Source organism: Protopterus annectens, chromosome 13.part0 (assembly GCF_019279795.1).
Source record: "Protopterus annectens isolate FY-2018-M chromosome 13.part0, PAN1.0, whole genome shotgun sequence".
NCBI classification, from domain to species: domain Eukaryota; kingdom Metazoa; phylum Chordata; order Ceratodontiformes; family Protopteridae; genus Protopterus; species Protopterus annectens.
The window spans coordinates 1,240,938,834-1,240,962,649 of NC_056747.1; the positions used below are offsets into that span (position 1 = coordinate 1,240,938,834).

The following is a 23,816-nucleotide window of genomic DNA, read 5'->3' on the forward strand; positions in this document are numbered from 1 at the left end:
CAACAGGTACAAATATGACTCTGTCATTGTACATGTGGGTGTGAATGACTTGAGACGTACCTCCCTGGACTACATGGAAAGAGACATGGAGGAGCTCTTGGATTATGTAGCCCAGGCAGGTATGACCCTAGTCCTGAGCAGCATCCTACCATCACCCAGAATGATACCACAGTACAAGCAGAAAATTATTGATTTTAGCAACTGGCTAAGTTTTTGGTGTCATTGTAAAGGGATCCAGTGTCTGTCTGCCTGGAATGACATGACTGACAGACCTCAATGCTTTGCCAGAGATGGCCTGCATCTGTCACCACTGGGCTTCTGGATACTGGTCAAGGCTCTTGACACCCCTATAGTGCTGTTTTAGGTGGTGTTCCAAAGACCAAATTACCACCGTAACACTTACAAACAAATGCAATCTGAGGGTCATGCTGCTCAACGCTAGAAGTCTAATTCTAAAAAATGCACTCGCTCGAAGCACTCCTTAAAATGGAAAACTTTGACATTTGTGCTGTGACAGAGACCTGGTTCAAGGCAGCAGAAAGCACCACTGCACTACGAGGCTATAACTCATTCCACAACTTTCAGCCCGAGAACTTAGACTGAAGCTCCAAAGGCGGTGGTGTTTCCATATTCGTAAAAGATGCGCACACCATCAAACTGGTAGCCCAACATAACGCATCAGAGATACTTCAGGTGCAGCTAACATTAGGTAAGACAGCAATCCAGGTCATAGCCTGTTATAGGTCCCCAACCATGTCCCAAGACTCACACTTCATGTTCCTAAGCACCCTGGAAAATATTAGGGTCCAACCTAACACTCTCATACGGGGCGACTTCAACTACCCCTCCATTAACTTGGAAAACTACTCATGAACCAATACACTAGGCCAACATTTCCTGGAATTCATTAATTTCAAAGCCCTGGACCAGCTCGTTCTTACCCCCACTAGAGGTAGCAACATCCTTGACCTGGTCATTACTAACAGGGGTGACCATTGCTCTACACCAATAGTCAACCCCTCCCTGGTTAGATCTGACCACAAACTAATCACCTTGGAAATCCACATCTCCCCCCCCCCGCCTTCCCCACAAAGGTAACCACCATGAAAAACTTCTCCAAAGATAACTCTTCCTGAAAACAGAGGTGTCTAACTTCATGGCACCCAAGCAGATGGAGAATAGTTGCATGATCCACAATGACCCCACTCGGGCATTATAGATAAGCTCACCAGCTTAAATATAAACCCCTATGTCACTAGATGGATTGCAAACTGGCTCAAGGACAGAACCCACATGGTTAGAATTGCTGGAGCCATGTCAGACTCCAAACCAGTTACAAGTGGCATCCCACAAGGCTCATTCCTGGGACCTCTCTTATTCGGTATATATTTCTCAGAGGTACAAGCCAACACAGAAGGACTGTGGCTGACCAAGTTTGCAGATGACTGCAAACTGGGCACCATAATCGACTCTCCAGCCGACACAAGCATCCTCCAAAAGGACCTCATAGAAACAGACAACTGGTGCCAAAGCCATGGCCTCAAGCTAAATGCCAAAAAGTGTATAGTCATGCCCTTTGGCAAAAACAAAGTGCCCACAAATTACCACATAGGTGGTAATCCATTAAGTACAGAAGAAGTAATTAGGGACCTGGGGACCCAAGTTGATAGCAATCTCTCATTTGACAACCACGTGGCCAAAGTGGTTAGAAAAACATTTTATATAGCCCACCTAATCATGAAGGGATTCACATCTAGATCAGGGAGGTCATCGTGCCTCTTTACTCATCCCTCATCAGGCCCATAATTGAGTACAATGCCCCTTTTGGGATGTACCTTACCAGACACCTGCAGCAACTGGAAAGACCCCAAAAGTACCTCACCAAGAGGATCAAAGGGCTCAAACAGATGCCATATGCTGCCCGGTTAAAGAAACTCCAGCTCTACTCAGTGGCATACCGCCTGTTCAGAGGCGATCTGTGCCTGACGTATAAAGCCATGTCCAACCCGGAATTAATGGACATGCCGCACCTCAGAAAATCCAAATCCCATCGAGCTATGCGCTCGAGAGACTTGAACCTCAGCACTGAAATAAATAGGACGTGCTGGAGGGACAGATTCATAACCCAGAGGCTCCCTTCACTCTGGAATAAAATCCCAGTCCAGGTTAGGCAGAGTCCCTCATTGACTCTCTCCAAGAGGAATCTTGATGAGTGGATGGGAGATCGTAGGTTTACCCCGGGTATCACTTCTGTGTCATTGTTAGACAGAGGCACAGTATACTAACCTCGAAAAAGGGCATAGCAAAATAAATTTAAAATGGGTGGCGAAAGCCAAACACATTCTGGCTAGGCTTATAAATGCCCTAGGGCAGATAGCCTAGTATGAACCTATGAACCTATGAACTTATGATCGATGATTCATACACCAATGCACTGTACGAACATGTACACAAATGCATGGATCTTGCAATACTCAATAGAACCAAGATGCTCTCCTCCAAAAAAGGGAAGGCAATCTGGTGGCCCCCTGCCGTAAACAAACTCTACAACAGAAGGAGGGAACTGATGCAGAATAAGGTGAAGTCCCAAGATTGGAAAAACTCCCTTATCAGCCCCAACAAAAAGTTGAGATCCCTCATCAAATCCTTGAAAGCTAGCTATGAAAACAGAATTGCAGCAGATAGCAAAGACAATCACAAGGCCTTCTATAATTATGTAAAGAATCTCCACGTCAATACCCAGATTTGCTCTGAGCTGCTGTACAATGGAGCCAACAGATATTGCCAATATACTGGCTGACAGATTCACTGCCAACTTTACCCCTCCCTTCCCCAAAGGACCAATCACAATACCAGTAGATTGCCAGGCACCCAGTATTACTGCTGCACAGACAGCACTGTCCAAAACCAAGAATACAGCTTCTATGGGACCTGACAATATCCCTGGCTGTGTTCTCCATGAACTACAGAGTGAACTGGCACCACACCTGTGTGCCCTGTTCAATCACAGCCTCACCTCAGGCATTGCCCCTACTGAATGGAGCATTGCTATAGTCATCCCTCTCCACAAAGGCGGAGTGACTACAGACCCTGGGAGCTATCGCCCCATTAGCCTGACAAGTTTGATATGCAAAGCTATAGAACGCATCATTATGGACCTAATAAACAAGGATATACGGAATCTCCAAACTCTGGATCCCACACAGTTTGGTTTTGTGAAGGGTAGATCATGCCTGCTCAACTTGGTTGACTTCTTTGAGTCAGTCACCAGAGCTGTGGATGAAGGCAAGGTGGTTCATACAGCCTACCTTGATTTGGCCAAGGCCTTTGATACCATTCCCCACTCAGGAATCATAGAAAAACTCACTAAGCAAGGCATCAACCCCTATATCACTAAGTGGGTTTCAAACTGGCTCACAGATAGAACCCACAGTGTGAAAGTAGCTGACTCCAAGTCAGACTGCTGACCAGTCATGAGTGGAGTCCCACAGGGATCGGTCCTGGGTACTCTCCTGTTTGGTATCTACTTCTCAGAAGTCCAGGCCAACATGAAGGGACTCTGGCTGACAAAGTTTGCAGATGATTGCAAGTTGGGAGCCATTATTAACTCCCCAAGTCCCAAGTGATGTTGACATCCTACAGAAAGGCCTCACTGAGACCAACAACTGGTGTCAGAACCATGGCCTTAAGCTCAATGCCAAAAAAATGTATCGTTATCCCCTTTGGGAAAAACCCAGTTCACATAAATTAATACATTGATGGTAGTCCACTAAACACAGAAGGCATTATAAGAGATCTGGGAACACAGGTTGACAGCAACCTCTCCTTTGACCACCACATTGCCACTGTGGTCAGAAAGTCCTTGTATGTGGCACATCTCATTACTAAGGGTTTTGCATCCAGGAAGAAAGAGGTCATTGTCTCCCTCTACTCTTCCCTCATTTGGCCAGTCATCGAGCACAATGCCCCATTTGGCATGTACCTCACTAGACACCTGCAACAACTAGAGAGGCTACAAAAGTACCTCACAAAGAGTATGATAGGCCTTAAATACTTGTCCTATATGGACAGAATCAAAACACTCCAACTATTCTCTGTCTCATATCGCCTACTTAGAGGAGATGTCTGCTTGATTACAAATCCATGTCTGACCCAGGTCTGTTAGAAATGCTACATGTAAAGAAATCCCAATCTCTCCGCACCACATGCTCCAGACACCTCAACCTCATTACCACAGTTAACAGAATGTGCTAGAGGGACAGGTTCATAACCCAGCGACTGCCCATACTATGGAATAGACTTCCCATACATGTCAAAGATAGGAAATTTGTCCCGGAGATCACGTCAGTTGCCCTGCTAAACAGGGGTCCAGGGAAGTAAATATTGTGGGAAGAAATAGCCAGGGAATTGTTATGGCTAGGCTTGTATAGGCCCTAGGGCCGATAGCCTAGAACCAACCTCTATGAACCTATGAGCCAAACAGAGCACCTCATTGGCTGTTTTCAAGAGAAATCTTGATGAGTGGATGAGAAATAGAAAATTACCCCAGGGATCACTCCAATGGCTCTACTCAACAGAGGCACTGGGAACTAAGATCAGGTGGCACAATGCCAGGGTAATACTATGGGCTAGGCTTGTAAAGGCTCCATGGCCATTAGCCTAGTACACACCTATGAACCTATGAACCTATGTGCATCAGGTACAACTGTACAGGTATCCCTACTCATGACATTACCTGACTGTAATTGCAATATCTGTCTCTTCACAACCATTTTCATCATTTCTCCTCATTTCTGATGAATAATATAGGACTCCTGCCCTTCATCAACAAAAATTCACTTCCTGGGTTCTCTTACGATCTATGAAGGAAGAACTGGCTAACATGACTACTTTCCTCCTCTGGGGCAGTCTATTTGGGGGATTCCTATCACGTCATCGAACTTTTACAAGTTCGAACCACATGTGGTCGAGACCATATGTTCTAATTTGTAAAAGTTCGAGTGTATGAATGGAAATCTCCATAGGCTGAGGTTTCCATTCACTTCAATGTGGTGCGATCTCAGAGTTGGTATATTTAAGTAGCGGGGGGTGTGGGGGGTGCAGGGGTATTTGTCCCCCTGCTTACAACAGTTTATTTTGTTGTCCATTGTGTTTTTTTTTTAGGTACTTGAAGTTATGTAACTTTGAACATAATGGTTCAACCATTAGGTGTTCAAAGTTACGTAACTTCGACTATGTGATATAGACCCTATTTGGGAAGGACAAGCTCCAACAACTCATATTTTTTCCCTTCAACTTTTCGTCTTTTTTCATGAACCAGTTCAACATTATTTTTTTCTGCTATTTATACACACATTCCATTTCTTCGTGCAACTCTCTGGATTACCACAGGCCATACAACTTGGACCTATATCCGCTATTATAACATTAGATCAAAATCATCGTCAATCAAACATTTTAATATTTTTGTGGGCAAACTCAGTAAAGTTTACCTGCTCTGAACTTTGCAACAGTGTTTAAATACTTCTGTTTTTGTATATTATTAATATGTCTTTGTTACAGGACCTTTTCTCCTCAGGCCTCCATTGAAAATGGGCATGCAATCCCATTTGGACTTTCTTGATAAACAAAAGCAAATAAATAAATAAATAAATAAATTAACTAAGTAAATTTAGGCAAATAAGATGAGCTGTCTCCATTCTTCTTATCACCTCATCTGTCCTCTTTGCTGGTAACATCTCCTCCGTAGAGCTCCCCAAGTAATGTACAGCCTTCTGTGATGTGTTAAATCCCAGGCTGATTTCCACTGCTTAATCATGTAATCATGCATGCAGTCTACAGGTGTACAAATAGCCATCACCCATGCCTTTTTGCTTGCCCCTACTTTTTATGTAACAAAAGCAAATTGTTGGTAAAACAAATAAGATCATAAATAGATAGTGTCCTACTTTAATTATGTATTATTTATTTATTGAGTACCCCTCACATACTTCACATGTGAAGCTGTGCAGATACCAGAACGTACTATCTACCATTCTGTGCAGTACTGCAATAAACTGGTAAATAGTGAAGGGGTGCCTTGTTGGTGACAAAAGTATGGCTTTCCTTTCTCCACTAAATTTTGTAACATTTCATCACCAATGACCAGGTATCCCAGGGCATCTGAGATACTGAACGCTACTAATGCCACTTCTCTCAGGTTTCCTGATCTATCTTGGATGTCAACAAAAAGAGGCCAACACCATGTTTTTATTATCATAACATTTGCCACTGGCAAAATAACAACCTTTCCATTTCCTTTCACCTATTATACTGTCTTTACAAATCCTGAAAGTCCCACAATGATTTATTAAAAACAAATCCCAAACAGTAACATCTTTTAACTGTCTGTACAGACTCATATATTTCTGAACATCTTTGGATCGATATGGCTACTATTTTCTTTTCTTTGGCGCTTTTGTCTCCCCATCCCTATAGACTTTCCTTTACTTGAAACATTTTACTGATGCCTTACACCTGATGGCTCTCTGAAACCACTGATTGTTGCAATGTGTGAGTGGCCATGTGCTTGCTTGACTTCTGCTCATGTCTGCAATATGCAGTAAAAGGACACATGCCATGAGCTGCCAATCAGGAATAGGCTATAATTCTTTCTTGCCTAGTCCATGCCTTGCTTTAAAAAAATGATGTTTACCTGCTTTGTACATGTCTTATAGGCACTTACTGGAGCACTTAACCTTGAATCGCAATTGCTGATCCATGCTGGCTTGACGACATTTCCTTCTGCATTGTTTCTTACTGTTAGTTAACATGAGATCATCATAATAGTCACATAATGGAGACATGAGCCATAAAGTATTATAGAAAATGATGAAGTTCATATCATATGGGCTCGCCCATTATTAAAAGTTCAAGAAAACAGATAAAAACCAGACATAGTAGTCCATGAAAAGAAGAGAAAAGTAGCATTAATCATTGAAATTGTTACACCCAGTGACTACAGTGTCTTATGTGCAGAGAGACACAAAGTCATAAAATACCAGTATTTGCATGCAGAAATGAGGCCAATGTGGGAGAATAATACCCAGCCAGTTCCAATAGTGGTAGAAACAATGGGTCTTATAGAAAAATGTACAGTCATAGTTAGATATGTTACTGATAGATGTAACTCTGTATGAATTTCAGAAGGAGTCAATACTGGGCACATTGCAGGTGCTATGAAGAACACTTCTCACTAACAACAAAGACTGAAACAGTACTCATTTAGTGAACTTTAATCATACTTTGACTTAGGAATGGGGTCCATTTCCACAATTGTATTAGAAACCCAAAAGACTTGGAGAAATTCAAATAATATGGAAACCACATTATATAGAATTGATGGTCAGTGGGGATACCTAAGCCAACATTTACAGGGATGCTAAGACCACAGAATGATAAGGACATAAATATTAATGAACCTATGCTTTGATGAACACATTTGGATATGACACCATGACTCTGGAAGACAACTGCACTGTGTTCTGTATACCGTTCATGTGTGTCACACTGTATTTGCAGCTGGATAACTATTTACATCTGTGCTGGTGTCATCGACAGATAAACTCTGACTATGGCTGAGGATATTTGAGTTAGTTGATCAGCTCAGGTGCTTGATGGTGCAAGTGGGGGATGGACATATCCATCATGGGGGAGGAACTGTGAACATGCACAGGTAAGACTCAAAGAGATATAGAAAGTAAGTTATGTAATGACCTAACCTCTTATACAGCCTGTTTAGTCATAAATGACTAAAGATCAACTTTCAGAAAATCATATGCATACTTTTTGGCACATCCATGTGGATTTCCTCCATTTGGCCAGGACTTTTGGCAATTGCTTCATATGGATACATCACTGGACAGATCTCTCTATTGTCATATCTAGGAACTAAAGTAAGCTCTCCATTTACTTTTATTGAGTATATTAGCAGAACTATTACATAGACAGAGTCACTGTTGAAAATCTTGCTACATAGCATTTGATTACTTTGTCAAGAAAGAAAAAAAATTTTATTGATAAGGGACTTCTTATCCCATTATGCAGTATGAATTCTGGGGTCTATATTATATGAATGAAAGTTCATAATATCGAATGTTCTGAAGAGCAAAAATGCCGGACCTCGAAGTGCTTCTTGTGGGATCGCAGTATAGCGAAGGCCGGAATATTTGCCCTTTCCTCAGTGTAGTGCGATCTCGGAGTTGGTATATATATATAGCGGGGGGTGTGTAGGGCACAGCCCCCCACAATAAGGAGTTTGAGGTCCAGCATTTTCGCTCTTTAGAGCGTTAGATATTATAAACCTTTGTTCATATAATATAGACCCTGAATTCTGTCTTGTAGATGGGATGGCTACACTAAATAAAATAAGCAGACTGATGTACAACTCTCATTACAAGCAGCACCATGCTTCCCTTAGAAAAATCACATTGCTTGCCTGGCTTTATGCATGCCAAGCTTTCATATGCTGCTCTTATCCACAAACTTTTGCATGCAAACCTATGTTTTTCAATTAATAATGCGCTTTGCTTAAAACCCATATCAGGGTGGTTATTCATCTTCCTCATCTTCTCTTGCACCATATCAACCTTAGGCACTCCTAACCAGGCATAGATTTTCTGGCTTTAAACCCCAAACCAGGAATTCAATCCCAGTGTCCATACTGGGCAAAACCTAAGGTTTAGTAATGATGTTGTGAGTAATTTACCAGAAGTAAAAAAGAAAAGCAGGACAACCATGGCAAAGCACATAAATTTAATAAAATAATAAAATAGATGAGTGCTTTCGGAGATGACTCTTTCATCAGATCTATACACAGAGTGTAAAACAATAGTTTAAATGCAAGAGTGCAACCAATCACAATAAATCACATAGTAATTAAATAATTAATCAATTGTATTACTAACATCTCCTAGCTTTTAAAATAGGTTTTAAAGGAATAAAACCATTCAAGCCTGGTGGAATATCAGCTCTTAAATCAGCTATCCAGTAAGTTTCCTTAACTTCTCTGCCATTTTAATATACCAACACCCCTCAAAGTGGGGGTAAAAACATCCAAAACCATGAACATAAAACTATGTCCTGGATGTGCAGTAATATGTTGAGCTATAGCACTCATTTGCACAGTCTTACGTATGTCACCCAAATGCTGTAGGATACATTCCTTTAACATTCTGTTGGTCTTGCCAACATAAAAACATGCACATTCTGTGCAGGTCACAATATAAATCACATTTTTAGTAGAACAACATGCATCGTTTAAATATCTATATCTTTTATCAGTAACAGAATTTATAAACTCATTGTTGGTCTTAATATACTTACAAGTCTTACATATTTTACACGGATATGTACCTAATCTATTACTAAGAAGCTTGCTTGCATTATTTTGCTTAGATCTATAACATAGTAAGCTTTTCAAGTTACGATTCATTTTATCACTAAAGCAAGGCACCGCACCAACAATATGTCTAATTCTGTCATCTGACAATAACAGTTTCCAATTATTTTGTATTATATCTCTTATATATTTAAAATCAGTACTAAAAGTGAAAGGTATCCTAACTGTGGATGCATTTTGTCGTTCATTGCTGACTGTCTCCATATTACCTTTCGAAAATCACGTTCTTCCCCTTCCATTTCTCTTGGATTTAATCTGCATTGATAATTGTGTAACATCCCTAGTTCTATAACCACAATCTAGTAAATTATTTTCAGTTATTTCTAATTGATGCAGAAAATCATTATCTTTACAGCAAAGTCTAGATGTTCTCAAGAGCTGAATATTCATAACATTCTTAAAAATATATTGGGGATGCATACTTCCCCTAGCCAATAGGGCATTCTTCCAACATGGCTTATGATATAGTGAGGTATTCGTCTTATGTTCATTATCTACTCTCAATAAAATATATAAAAACGCTATAGAGTCAGATGACGAATGAACTGTAAAGTTTAAAACTTCAGTTGTAGATTCTAAATAAGTAACAAAAGTATCCAATTGTTGTGCATCCCTTTTCCATAAAATAAACACATCATCTACAAATCTACGATATAGACCTATGTATGCTGACCACAAATTGTCATTGTTCAAAATATATTTCATCTCCCACTCAGCTAGAACCAAATTGGCATAGCTGTTAGCGCTGGGTGTTCCCATGGCAACACCCCAATACTGTAAATGGAACGTCTGTTCAAAAAGAAACACATTATTTTCAAGTATAATACTTAACAGTCGGCAAATACAGTCAGTATGCTGCCTTTCCATATGTGCTGTCCTATCACTGAAGTCACGTATAAAACCTGGTTCAACATCATTAGGAATAACAGTAAATGCACTATTTACATCTAACGTGACAAAAATAAATCTTACATCATCACTCATTGTGTCCATATACTCATTTAATTGTTGTAAAAAGTAGGAGTCCCTCAAGACTGTAAAGGTCTTACTAACCATGAGTCTCAGTTGTCCTTCAACCCATTTGGAAAGTGTTTCAGTAATCCAGCCTGACCCATTAACTATAGGTCTTAACGGAGGCTTCACCAGCGATTTACGTATTTTGGGTAACAATGATATACGAGGAATCTTTGTGTTATCCACTATGATATAGTCATAAAGATCTTTTGAAATAATGCCAGACATTAACAGCTCTAAGAGATAATTTCTTACACTACTAATGATCTCTTTCACCCTAGTTATATTTGGGTCTACTTTATGTACTCGAAATACGAAAAACCAGAATCCGAATAGCGTGACATGTAAGGAGCGAACTACGAATAGGTCGAACGAACGAAACCCCGAAAGTGGAAATATCGAATTTGCATAGTTAGCCCGTCTGCGGTATAGCTCTGTAAGGTAAGTTTGCGATAGTTACGGACCTTAGGGTTAGGGTGGGGTTAAGGTAAGTGCATAGGTAGGTAGTGTATGTAAGGTTTTGTGTAGGCAATGTATGTAAGGTTTAGTCTAGGGTTTTAAGTGTATGCGTGTGGAATATTTAGTTTGTTTGGGTATATCTCCATAGGGGAAGTGTGCGGTAGTTACAGACCTTAGGGTTAGGGAGGAGTTAAGGATATTGCATAGATAGTTGTGTATGTGGGCTAGTGTAGGGTTAGCAGTAGAGTTTTGGTGCTTTAATTTAGGGTTAGAAGTAGGGTTTTGGTTAGTGTATGTATGTGTTTTTTTTATTGTGTTTGGGTAGGTAGTGTGTTTTGGGTGGTGGGTTGGCTGACCATGATGGTTCGTGGTTTTAAATTTTGCGCTTTAGTACGTTTGACGTATTCGCGGTTTGCTCTTTATGTGTCGCGCTATTCGGATTTGGGTTTTACATGTTTTGAGCGAATAAACTATATATGTGTCTGCATCTGCCAGCATGTCATTCATGGCTTCAACATATGCCGAATAACCCAATATGACTAATGCACCTCCTTTGTCAGTCGGCTTTATTACAATTTCCTTGTTAGCAATATGGTCATTCAGAGCTTGCTTTTTATCTAGTCTTAAATGGAAGTGCCATGCTCTATGTTGAGACACTCTCACAAACCTTTAAGAATGTCTCCATAACTGGTTGTGAGACATGCATAAAGATATTGTTTCTTTTTATACTTATTATATCCACTGTCAACTGCATTTGAAAACACATAATGTAAATTAACATTTCTAGCAAATTGACGCAAACCCAATATCACATCATGCTGCTTACTGGGTGTAGCTGGCACAAAGGATAGGCCTTTATTCAATATGCTAATTTGTAATTCAGTTAACTGTTTATGAGAAAGATTAAATTCCAGTTGTGCTGTACCTATATTGGACTGTCCGTTGAGAGCTTCCTCCTCTTGTAAGTATTGCTGGACTATCTCCTCCTTCTGTTCTGTGGCATTCTCACTTGTAATGGCAGTCAAGTGAGAAGAGGTAAAAAAGTTGCATTGGGTTTTGGTCTTGCTCCCATCTCCATATTCCTGGTGGTTTGTTCAGAAAAATTAAATGAAGTAGGCAAAACATTGTTTGATTTAGTCCTAGGCACTCTGTCTGGCTCATGGACTGTGACAGCATCTGCTATGTCTGACTTTGATGTGACGAACGTCATACAATCATCACCTAATGAATCCTGACCAATCACAGGTGCAGAGGGCACATTACTGACATTCAAAATCTTGGTTTCCTGTTTTCGTAAAGACTTCACTTGCTTAGAGACCATGTTCAATTCACCAGCATTTGTAGTGACATTCGAGCTGATATGTAAACCAGATGTTACAACATTTGTATCTCTCTTTGGCATATGAATATGTGCCCATTAATAAAGTCAGCATAGTCCTTCCCTAGCTTTCTTATTTTTATGTTATAACTTAGAGTCATACAGTGAGATATTACAGAATAGAGCATCACATTTTTCCATATACCTTACTTCTGGATAGTCCCTTGAAATCTCTGAAATGTTTGTATTTCCTCTAAACGTTTTATCAACTCTGTTTCCATTGGTGAAAAATATTCAATAAGTAGCTCTATATATTTAAAGCTACTTTATATGTTGATAGCCTCCCATTTAGCAAGCAAATCTGGGTATTTAGGTTCATAGGTTCATAGGTTCATACTAGGCTATCTGCCCTAGGGCATTTATAAGCCTAGCCAGAATGTGTTTGGCTTTCGCCACCCATTTTAAATTTATTTTGCTATGCCCTTTTTCGAGGTTAGTATACTGTGCCTCTGTCTAACAGTGACACAGAAGTGATACCCGGGGTAAACCTACGATCTCCCATCCACTCATCAAGATTCCTCTTGAAGAGAGTCACTGAGGGACTCTGCCTAACCTGGACTGGGATTTTATTCCAGAGTGAAGGGAGCCTCTGGGTTATGAATCTGTACCTCCAGCATGTCCTATTTATTTCAGTGCTGAGGTTCAAGTCTCTCGAGCGCATAGCTCGATGGGATTTGGATTTTCTGAGGTGCAGCATGTCCATTAATTCCGGGTTGGACATGTCTTTATACGTCAGGCACAGATCGCCTCTGAACAGGCGGTATGCCACTGAGTAGAGCTGGAGTTTCTTTAACCGGGCAGCATATGGCATCTGTTTGAGCCCTTTGATCCTCTTGGTGAGGTACTTTTGGGGTCTTACCAGTTGCTGCAGGTGTCTGGTAAGGTACATCCCAAAAGGAGCATTGTACTCAATTATGGGCCTGATGAGGGATGAGTAAAGAGGCACGATGACCTCCCCTGATCTAGATGTGAATCCCTTCATGATTAGGTGGGCTATATAAAATGTTTTTCTGACCACTTTGGCTACGTGGTTGTCAAATGAGAGATTGCTATCAACTTGGGTCCTCAGGTCCCTAATTACTTCTTCTGTACTTAATGGATTACCACCTATGTGGTAATTTGTGGGCACTTTGTTTTTGCCAAAGGAGATGACTATACACTTTTTGGCATTTAGTTTGAGGCCATGGCTCTGGCACCAGTTGTCTGTTTCTATGAGGCCCTTTTGGAGGATGCTTGTGTTGGCTGGAGAGTCGATTATGGCGCCCAGTTTGCAGTCATCTGCGAACTTGGTCAGCCACAGTCCTTCCGTGTTGGCCTGTACCTCAGAGAAATATATACCGAACAAGAGAGGTCCCAGGACTGAGCCTTATGGGACACCACTTGTAACTGGTTTGGAGTCTGACATGGCTCCAGCAATTCTAACCATGTGGGTTCTGTCCTTGAGCCAGTTTGCAACCCATCTAGTGACATAGGGGTTTATATTTAAGCTGGTGAACTTATCTATAATGCTGTAATTTCTGTCCATAAGTCGGCATGCAAAAACTACAAAGCCCTCTTGGGATTATTTTAAATTGCAAGCATGTCTCAAGATGCATGAGTTGCCACTGTAAACATTTCAGCTTATATAAACCATTCTCTAAGTCTCTATACAGCCAAAAAATGTCTTCTTTAAGTACGGGAGTAGTAGTATCAGATCCCACTTCATAGTTAAGGTTTAAGGATAATAGAGGATTCAGTCCTAATGTCGATAATTTAATTTTATATCCAGAAGCCCTAGTAGATGGTATTCTAGGACAGCAATCTAATTCCATGTCACTGTTTTCGGCCATGTATTTCCTTGTGAAGAAGAAGAGAGAATCAATAGAAACTATACTTGAAAATAATGTGTTCCTTTTTGAACAGACCTTCCACTTACAGTATTGGGGTGTTGCCATGGGAACACCCAGCGCTAACAGCTATGCCAATTTGGTTCTAGCTGAGTGGGAGATGAAATATATTTTGAACAATGGCAATTTGTGGTCAACGTACATAGGTCTATATCACAGATTTGTAGATGATGTGTTTATTTTATGGAAAGGGATGCACAACAATTGGATACTTTTGTTACTTATTTAGAATCTACAACTGAAGTTTTAAACTTTACAGTTCATTCGTCATCTGACTCTATAGCGTTTTTATATATTTTATTGAGAGTAGATAATGAACATAAGACGAATACCTCACTATATCATAAGCCGTGTTGGAAGAATGCCCTATTGGCTAGGGGAAGTATGCATCCCCAATATATTTTTAAGAATGTTATGAATAATCAGCTCTTGAGAACATCTAGACTTTGCTGTAAAGATAATGATTTTCTGCGTCAATTAGAAATAACTGAAAATAATTTACCAGATCGTGGTTATAGAACTAGGGATGTTACACAATTATCAATGCAGATTAAATCCAAGAGAAATGGAAGGGGAAGACCGTGATTTTCGAAAGGTAATATGGAGACAGTCAGCAATGAACGACAAAATGCATTCACAGTTATACCTTTCACTTTTAGTACTGATTTTAAATATATAAGGTTTATATTAAAAATAATTGGAAATTATTATTGTCAGATAACAGAATTAGACATATTGTTAGTGCGGTGCCTTGCTTTAGTGATAAAATGAATCGTAACTTGAAAAGCTTACTATGTTATAGATCTAAGCAAAATAATGCAAGCAAGCTTCTTAGTAATAGATTAGGTACATATCCGTGTAAAATATGTAAGACTTGTAAGTATATTAAGACCAACAATGAGTTTATAAATTCTGTTACTGATAAAAGATATAGATATTTAAACGATGCATGTTGTTCTACTAAAAATGTGATTTATATTGTGACCTGCACAGAATGTGCATGTTTTTATGTTGGCAAGACCAACAGAATGTTAAAGGAATGTATCCTACAGCATTTGGGTGACATACGTAAGACTGTGCAAATGAGTGCTATAGCTCAACATATTACTGCACATCCAGGACATAGTTTTATGTTTATGATTTTGAATGCCTTTACCCCCACTTTGAGGGGTGGTGATATATTAAATGCTACAGAAGTTAAGGAAACTTACTGGATAGCTGATTTAAGAGTTGATATTCCACCAGGCTTGAGTGGTTTTATTCCTTTAAAGCCTATTTTAAAAGCTAGGAGATGTTAGTAATATAATTGGTTAATTATTTAATTAATATGTGATTGGTTGCACTCTTGTATTTAAACTATTGTTTTACATTTTGTGTATAGATCTGATGAAGGAGTCATCTCCAAAAGTGCTCATCTATTTTATTATTTTATTAAATTTATGTGATTTGCCGTGGTTGCCCTGCTGTTGTTTTTTACATATTTTTATGTGGTTCATTCTATGGTGGGGCTATTATTCTCCTTGGTGTTGTTTGTTGGTTCAATTTACCAGAAGTGTTAGTGCACTGTTGTGGTGGGAACAGCAAGATAACAGCTTGTATTTGGCAGGCATGCACGTTAGAAATGTTAGAGTATAAGCCCCACTGTTTTTAATATCCTTATTTGTTTATGAATTATATGAATCTTAACGGACACTTTAATCCAGCTTTGATATGTGTGTGTGTGTGTGTGTGTGTGTGTGTGTGTGTGTGTGTGTGTGTGTGTGTGTGTGTGTGTGTGTGTGTGTGTGCGTGTGTGTGTGTGTGTGTGTGTGTGTGTGTGTGTGTGTGCATTTATTTATGTATGCACATATATGTACATGTAGTATTGTGTTTCTGTTGTCTGTGCCACAAAAACTGCATTTAACATCTTGTTAGCAGTGTACAGTATTAATACATTTTTTGCAGGGGGGGTCTCCACCTTCTTGCATCCCTAATCACATCCCAAATACTTACACATATTGAGACTGCTATATGTGGAGTAAAGGAAAAATATTCTGAGATGCAGTATTATCCCATTTTTTCTTTGTCAATTTTCATCACTCTAAGGATCACAATTACAGTCCTTAGAATATCAACAGACAGCCACAGACAGACAGACTGACAGAGACACACTCATGTCATACCTCTCAATGTCTTAGACCAACAAATCTGGATAAAACCAAAAATAATGGAGGGACAAAGGCTCAAACATATGGACAGATTTTAAATATTGATCTTATTAACTTAGAAAGTTGAAAAAATAAAAGGTTTTACATTAGTGTGCATTTTCTGAAGGATATGAAGTCTTATAGCTCATATGTCTGTCATTACTTAATGCCTTCCATCCTCAATAATTTGCCAGAAAACCATGCATTTTACGAGGAGCAGTTGCCAAAATATCAGGCAAAAATCTGGGCATTTGAGAGTTGTGACGTATGCACGCATGCACTCAAACACACACACACACACACACACACACACACACACACACACACACACACACACACACACACACCTGACAAACATTAGTACGTAAAATTACAAGCAGTACAAACTAAGAATGGTGGCGTGCTAGTGCTTATAAAATGACCTTATAGATGTTCCTTTGATTGTTGAGTAAACACATGATACAAACTAATACATACCAGTTTAAAAGAATTCCTGGAATTAAAGGATGTGACTAAGACAGATAGCATTATTTTTATGTAAGTTTTTTGGGGGGCTGTTACTGTAGTAGGCAAATAAGAGGGCAGCAGATTTGACTACATAGATAATCCAACATTTGTGTATTCTTAATACTTCTCATAAAGGTATTTCTGATCTTTAGTAATGATCTGCTCTATTCCTTTAAACTGTTTGTTTACCATCAACAATCAAACACTTTTTTATTAATCGTTTAGTTATGCTGACACACTGCCTCCCAAACTCTTACCACACAGCCATTCTAAACACCAACTTGCCTACTGGCTGCTTAAATCCAAAACACAGGGGTGGATCTGTATAAATTAGCTCACTACCTGCAGGAGACAAGGGAGATTGCTCTTTTCCAGACACTGGCTGTGTGGAGTGAGGTAGGTCACTTTTAGATTATTATAATACATATGAGGCAAGTACCTGATTTCAAGGACTCACATGGCTACGCCCCTCTTTACAGGGTAATAAGCCACGTGAAGCAGAATGAGTAGGGGTCAGTCATGTGAAAGGCACCCTCTGCTCTGTGGATACACACACACACACACACACACACACACGCAAATACATTACATATATATATAGATTAGATATTGATATAAATACACACACATATATATATATATATATTATATATATATATATATATATATATATATATATATATATATATATATATATATATATAGATGAGATACAAATGCACTGCATTCTTAGAATTTACATACAGCTAGTTTTAGGAAATATTTAGTAAAAATGACCAAAACCAGTAATGACAAATTAAACATACTCTATTTTTCTCATATATATACACCTACACTGCATTCTTAGAGTTTACATATAGCCAGATTACAATGTACAAATAACGAAATATTTAGATGGTAAAATTATAAAAAATACAAATGGCAAATTAAAAAAAAAACTTATTTTCTCTGTAGCTGCAAATTTCTCTATGACTTGTTTCCAGTTTATTTAGTTATGAATCTAATATTGTTACTTTAAATGTGTATATGTTCTGAGTGACTAAGCATATGTCTCACAGTGTATGACTGTTAAGTCTGTTTCTATATCGCTTAATGTTATTTAATAGCCATGTTGACTTTTTGTCAGTATGCATTTGTCTATACATTTAAACATTTACTTCCAAATTCCAACTCCAGAAAAAATATGACCAATGAGAAAAGCTGTGTGCTATATAATGGGGCTGATGTCATGTACTTTGTCCTGTGCGGTTGAGATCCTGAGTGATTTGCAGGCATACTTTTATAAATAATAAGATTACAAGGCACAAAACACTCCACTGGGTGAATGCCTCACTGCTAGTATAAAATGTGATGTATAATCCAAGCAAGATCAAGCAGTAGAGGCAACCATGTACCATCAAAAACGCCAGGAACTCAATTGTAAAATAAATAAAGACTTTATTTATTTTACAACTGAGTTCTTGGCATTTTTAATGGTACATGGTTGCCTCTACTGCTTGATCTTGCTTGGATAAATGTTTGGCAGTGTTTAGTGTTTAAAATAAACTCTAGAAAAAAGTATGTGCCAGGGACTTAGATATAGAGTAAGCTAGGTAAATTAGTATCACATCTTGACAGAAAATAATTTTCCACTGTTTTCATCATTTAAAATCTACGTAATATTCACTTTTCATCTAGAATTTTGTATGTTGAATAATAATATTGCATGGGATGTGCTGTGGTGTCATGTTGTTTCTGCATATTACAATGAGGGGAAATGAAGTATGGAAATCATGATGCAATATAGTGCGATATAAGCCCAAATCTGAACTTGGATTGATTGTATTTAACTAAAAATGTCACTGGTGAGATTTCAGCAGGCCTTCAAGCAGTCCATTTAATTTCTGAGAAAAATGCAGCACTAAACATTCAATGAATTATAACATGTAATATTATCAGTGAACAAAGACCCCCACACACACTCTATATATGGTATGTTGTACTACAGGTAAAATGGGATAAACACACCAGCCTTGCAGTACACTATGCCATGGGAAAATATGCAATACATTCTCCTGTTAACTAGTGTGCTAAACCACGATGTACAGTAAAACACGTAAACCGGTTCACTTGGATAATATCAACAGTAGGGCTACCATGGCTCGTAGCATAAAATTTAATGAAGTGCATGCAGGATAAGCGCTTTTGGAAACAATTCCTTCATAAGATCCAACACAATTATTTTTGTTTTTTGGATTAATGTATTGACAGAAGGACTTTTGGTCATTTTCGTGTTGTTTTATTTGACACTTGTATAATATGCCAGTTATGTACAACTGTATGCTACTGCTTTATACTGGATTATAATAGTACACCTTATTATCAGGTAATTGCAGAACATGCATGCATGAGTATTATTCAATTAAGCTGTGGAACAGTGAAATGTGTATGAATGTTTATTAATGTAAGGGGTGCAGAGATACCTACCTGTTAGTAAGTTATAATTCAGGGTGGAACATGACATTCTTAGCTGTTTTGTGCTGCATTATACCACCAAGGTTGCAGGAGACATAGCATTTCACAAGAATGAAACAGTACAATTTGTGCGAACGTGCACTAATGTATCACAGCACAGAATTTCAGTAGAAGTACTGTTGTCATAATCATTAACTCCCCTTTTGCCATTTTTACATGGGGTAGGGGTGTCACATATTAGCCAATGTGACCAAATCACCTAGAGCTAAGGTTTACATCACCAGGTGACTAGCCCTGATGAGGAACGTCCATCAGCAATATATTTTATTTATTTATCATATTTCACCAGGTAAGACACTGGATGTTAACAAAAGACAGCTTGATCTTCGGTTTGGATAAATGATTTGCATAGAGTACATAGCATGCAAGTGCAGACATAATAAATCAAATACAGATATACTGGACACACCAATACAAATAGTATAACACATAGTACAATAATACATTCTAAGAACCATTGCACAAGAACCTCATATCTGTGCATTAGCAAGTGCCTCTTAAAAATATTTCAGCCTGAGGAACAGGTCTGCATTTTACTTCAAATGAGTTCCTAGCTCTGTGTTGATAAAGTTTACCACACATTCAATGTTAAGAGTTTCTTGTAAAAATTGAGGGTAAATAGTAGAGAATCATATAGCTCATTTTAACAACATTCAATGTTAAAAAGTTTCTTGCAAAAAATTAGGGTAAATAGTAGAGAATCATGTAGCTCATTTTAACAACAAATTCATAATCAGAATCTAGATTCACAGGCAATGACTAACTTAATTACAACAGGAGGTCATTTTAAGTTTAGTGATACTCCCAAGGTGAGAATCAAGCCCAGTACCTTCTCTCTATAATGTAAAAACACCTTAACCATTATACCAATCCAGGTTATAGTTTGCTAGCTGAACAAAATCAGAAGTTTCAGAACAAACCAGACATTTTTTTTTCTTGGGGTGGAGGTGGGGGTGGAATGTCATCAAATCTGAGATTGCTTCATCCTTGAGCCAAGGGAAAAATATATATCTTTTTTGCCATCAGGTGATATGTTGATTCAGCCAGATTCCATTCAAATGGTTAACTTTTTAGTATAAATCAGCAACTCGTTAGATTAATGTGAGCTTCCTAATTAAAAATGTCAGCATCTGTTCTGCATTTTGCCTGTGACCCATATCTTGACAGGCACTGTGCCACACTGGAAAGATGATTCAAAGTTTTTGTTTATTACAGAATAATACAAGCAGTCATATATGATTCATACATCTCGTCACTGCATGGCTTATAACTTGGGTAAAACATGCTGAAATATAACTGTCCGAGGAGTTTAAAAGCCACTGATGATACAACATGGCAGAAAATGCAGGATCTAATCCACATTTAAATCACTGTTACCTCAAATGCAGCAACCCACCATTACCTGAAAGAAATCTTGACAATGATGATAAAAATGCTTTAAATAAACACATAATACATAAACACGGTTAGTAGACATAATTTGTTTTCCTAATTTTCTAATTATAAAAGTAGACATAATTTGTTTTCATAATTTTCTAATTATAAAATAGCACATTCATGTATGCACACCTGCACATGCACCTTAAAAAGTCTTTACTTACAGTCTTTTTTTTTTATCCAGTTTATTTGGTGGTTATATAAAGTCCCTCTTTATTTTCATATCATCACTAAAGGAATCTGTAATGCTTTGCTGTGAATGGAATGTAATACATTTCCTGGATCCATATTTGGTTTCTTTCTTTTTTATGGTAGGTGTAAACAGTTGTCAACAGATACAAACATTGATTTCAGTTACACAGCTCCAAACATAGTTAATATACTGTTTCTTGAATTCAAGTACTGAACAGGTACAGTATTTTACAACAATGTATGCAGCAGGTGTCTGACTCTACTACCATTACAGCCCTATGGCATGTTTGGATGGAAGTTGGCATGTGCTGTACTAGAAATCAAATCACTGACCTGCAAAATCTGTTCTAGAACAAGATACGGATTTTTAAATGCATGCAGAAAAAAGTGTAACTGAATTAAGAAAAGCCTGCAAATTTGAAAGTATTTTGTCTACTGCACATTTATAGTATTACACAGACTTCCTCTGCCTCTGTAAAAAGTAGTATATACCAGTAAGGAGATGAAATGTTGGTAAAAGGGCTTGAACAAATGTCCAAAACACTGTTGACAAAACACAATACATCAAATCTGTTTTTGTGAATAATGGATAGGTTCTAAAAGAGTTGGTCTGTGTATCAGTCTGCCCTGATTCCAAAAGACTTGCTCTCTAAGTGACTTACTTTGGTGTAAGGCCTATCTATTCCAAACCTTCCCTTCTCTGAGCCTGCTCTCAGTGTAAGTGACTTTGGTATAAGGCCTATCTATTCCAAACCTTCCCTTCTCTGAGCCTGCTCTCAGTGTAAGTGACTTACTTTGGTGTAAGTCCTATCTATTCCAAACCTTCTCTGAGCCTGCTCTCAGTGTAAGTGGTCACGTACACTGACAGCAAGTCTTTTAGAATTGTACTCAATATTTATCCCTCCAGAAAATACACTGAGCTACCAAATAGCAGATGACCTGTGTACCCCACAAAAAAACATAATCTATTTTGAAATTCTAGCACCTTGCAAATAATTACATTTTGAGGGCCCCTGTGATTAGCAAATTCCGGAAAGAGATTCAATTAATTGTGCTTTTCCAAAGTGTCTATAGGTCATGTAGCAAGCTCAACGACTTGCAATATACTATGCTACGATTAACAGGTACTCTACTGTGTGTCACGCCTAACCTCTTTTGTATGTATACCAAGTGACTGCATGCCATACCTTATATTATTATTTATATGACACAGGCTGCAGCAGGACCTGCGCTCTGATTTACTAGTGAGTTATAAGACATATGGTAGAAGATACAGACTCTTACATGTGTCACAGTATGTTGTAACATCTTGTATGGTAGGGCATGTTGATGTCTTCACTAAACGTGTTACACCAAACGCAGCAGTACTAATCATACATCTACACATCAATGTCATGAAACACAGAAGCTTAGAAAATAGGGAAATATATATCTGTGCACCCACAAATCATGACACTGTGTGAAGAAGGACACATGGCAGTGTACTGCATCATAGGTAAGATTAATAAAAAATATAAAACAATGTATCTCTAACATGTCACAGCTGTACATGTCACTCACGGTCCAACAGAATGAGTTACACACTGTCACTTTGTCAGAGCAGTCTTATGAGGCCACAAGCCTGTGACTACTGGTCACATTTATTATCTAAAATGCATCTCAGATAAATATACACATACACCTATACATTAAAACATTATATTGTAGGGAGGAATACTAGGATCCCACATAACTTCACGTCAGTAGAATACATCAGTAGGTAGGATGGATTTTTATTTGATTAAATATTAGTAGCGTGTGTACCAGCATACCATTTTCTGCAATAGTACATTGTAATATCAAGAGTAGTCAAATAAATTCATTTGTGTGCTAAAATATTGAATCTCAAGCCCTCTTTGACTTAATATTATCCCTCAATAACTCACTCAACACCTCAGCTGAATCACCACCATATGTCTTAACATCTTTTCTCTGCAAATCACTCTCTCACTGATGTCCTCCTCTGGACTTTAGCTATTTGTATGTATGTATGTAGTCTTGAACTAAGAGTACATTTATTGTGGCTGTTTCAAATGTCATCTCTATAACCCTTTGTCTTGCCATGCTTTATTTATGTATTATGTTACTTTGAACTATCGTTTCTTAAAGCAATAACCGACGAAAAGGTGTGGTATATTATAACAATAACCTATGCCTGGGTGTGGGTAATGCTGGATTTACCCATGGTTGGTGTGGTTTGGTCACGAGTGCGAAGCCCGAGTGATTAAATAAAGCCAACCATGGGTAGATTTCAATATACCACAACCACAAAGTCAGTTATTGCTATTATACAATGACATTATTTAAGAAAAAAAATACTTATTTTTCTTAAATAATGTCTTTGTATAACGGCACTTTACTGTTCTAATGCTGGTTGTGGTACACTGCTTCCTTGTTTTGATGTACTGAGCATGCATATGGGACTTGCGTCCCATGCATACCCGGTACATCAATGCTTACAAACGGAAGCAACGGAGAAAAGAAAGTCTCAGTTGCTCCATTTTTTTCTTTTTCTTTTTTTATTTGTTTAAAAACATATATTTTGAGGACTTTATACCGACGGAAAAAAGTCCGGGTGACCGACCTTTTTTCCATTGGTATATTGTGGGATTTACAATGGGCATGTTGGCCAATCAGCATGCATGTTTTGGAATATTAATGGGGGGGGGGGTCATTGTATAATACACTATAATTTACGGGTTCTTATCACGGCATCGAAAATTGCAAATATCAAACGGCGTAAAGGCCAAAAATGCCGGACCTCG

The 23,816-nt window shown here is 38.4% G+C and overlaps 1 protein-coding gene across 2 annotated transcripts in view; it reads left to right on the forward strand.

Annotated features, from left to right (window-relative positions):
* Window positions 1-23,816, forward strand: part of SLC4A1 (solute carrier family 4 member 1 (Diego blood group)) — a 512,400-nt gene that overhangs the window by 60,447 nt on the left and 428,137 nt on the right. The window contains exon 1 of one of the 2 annotated variants that reach the window (XM_044055259.1): window positions 17,162-17,265. The exons of the other annotated variant lie outside the window; for it this stretch is intronic. The gene's annotated coding sequence lies outside the window, so the exon portion shown is untranslated. Of the gene's footprint in view, window positions 1-17,161; window positions 17,266-23,816 lie in introns of those variants that run through there. 2 annotated transcript variants of the gene reach the window in all.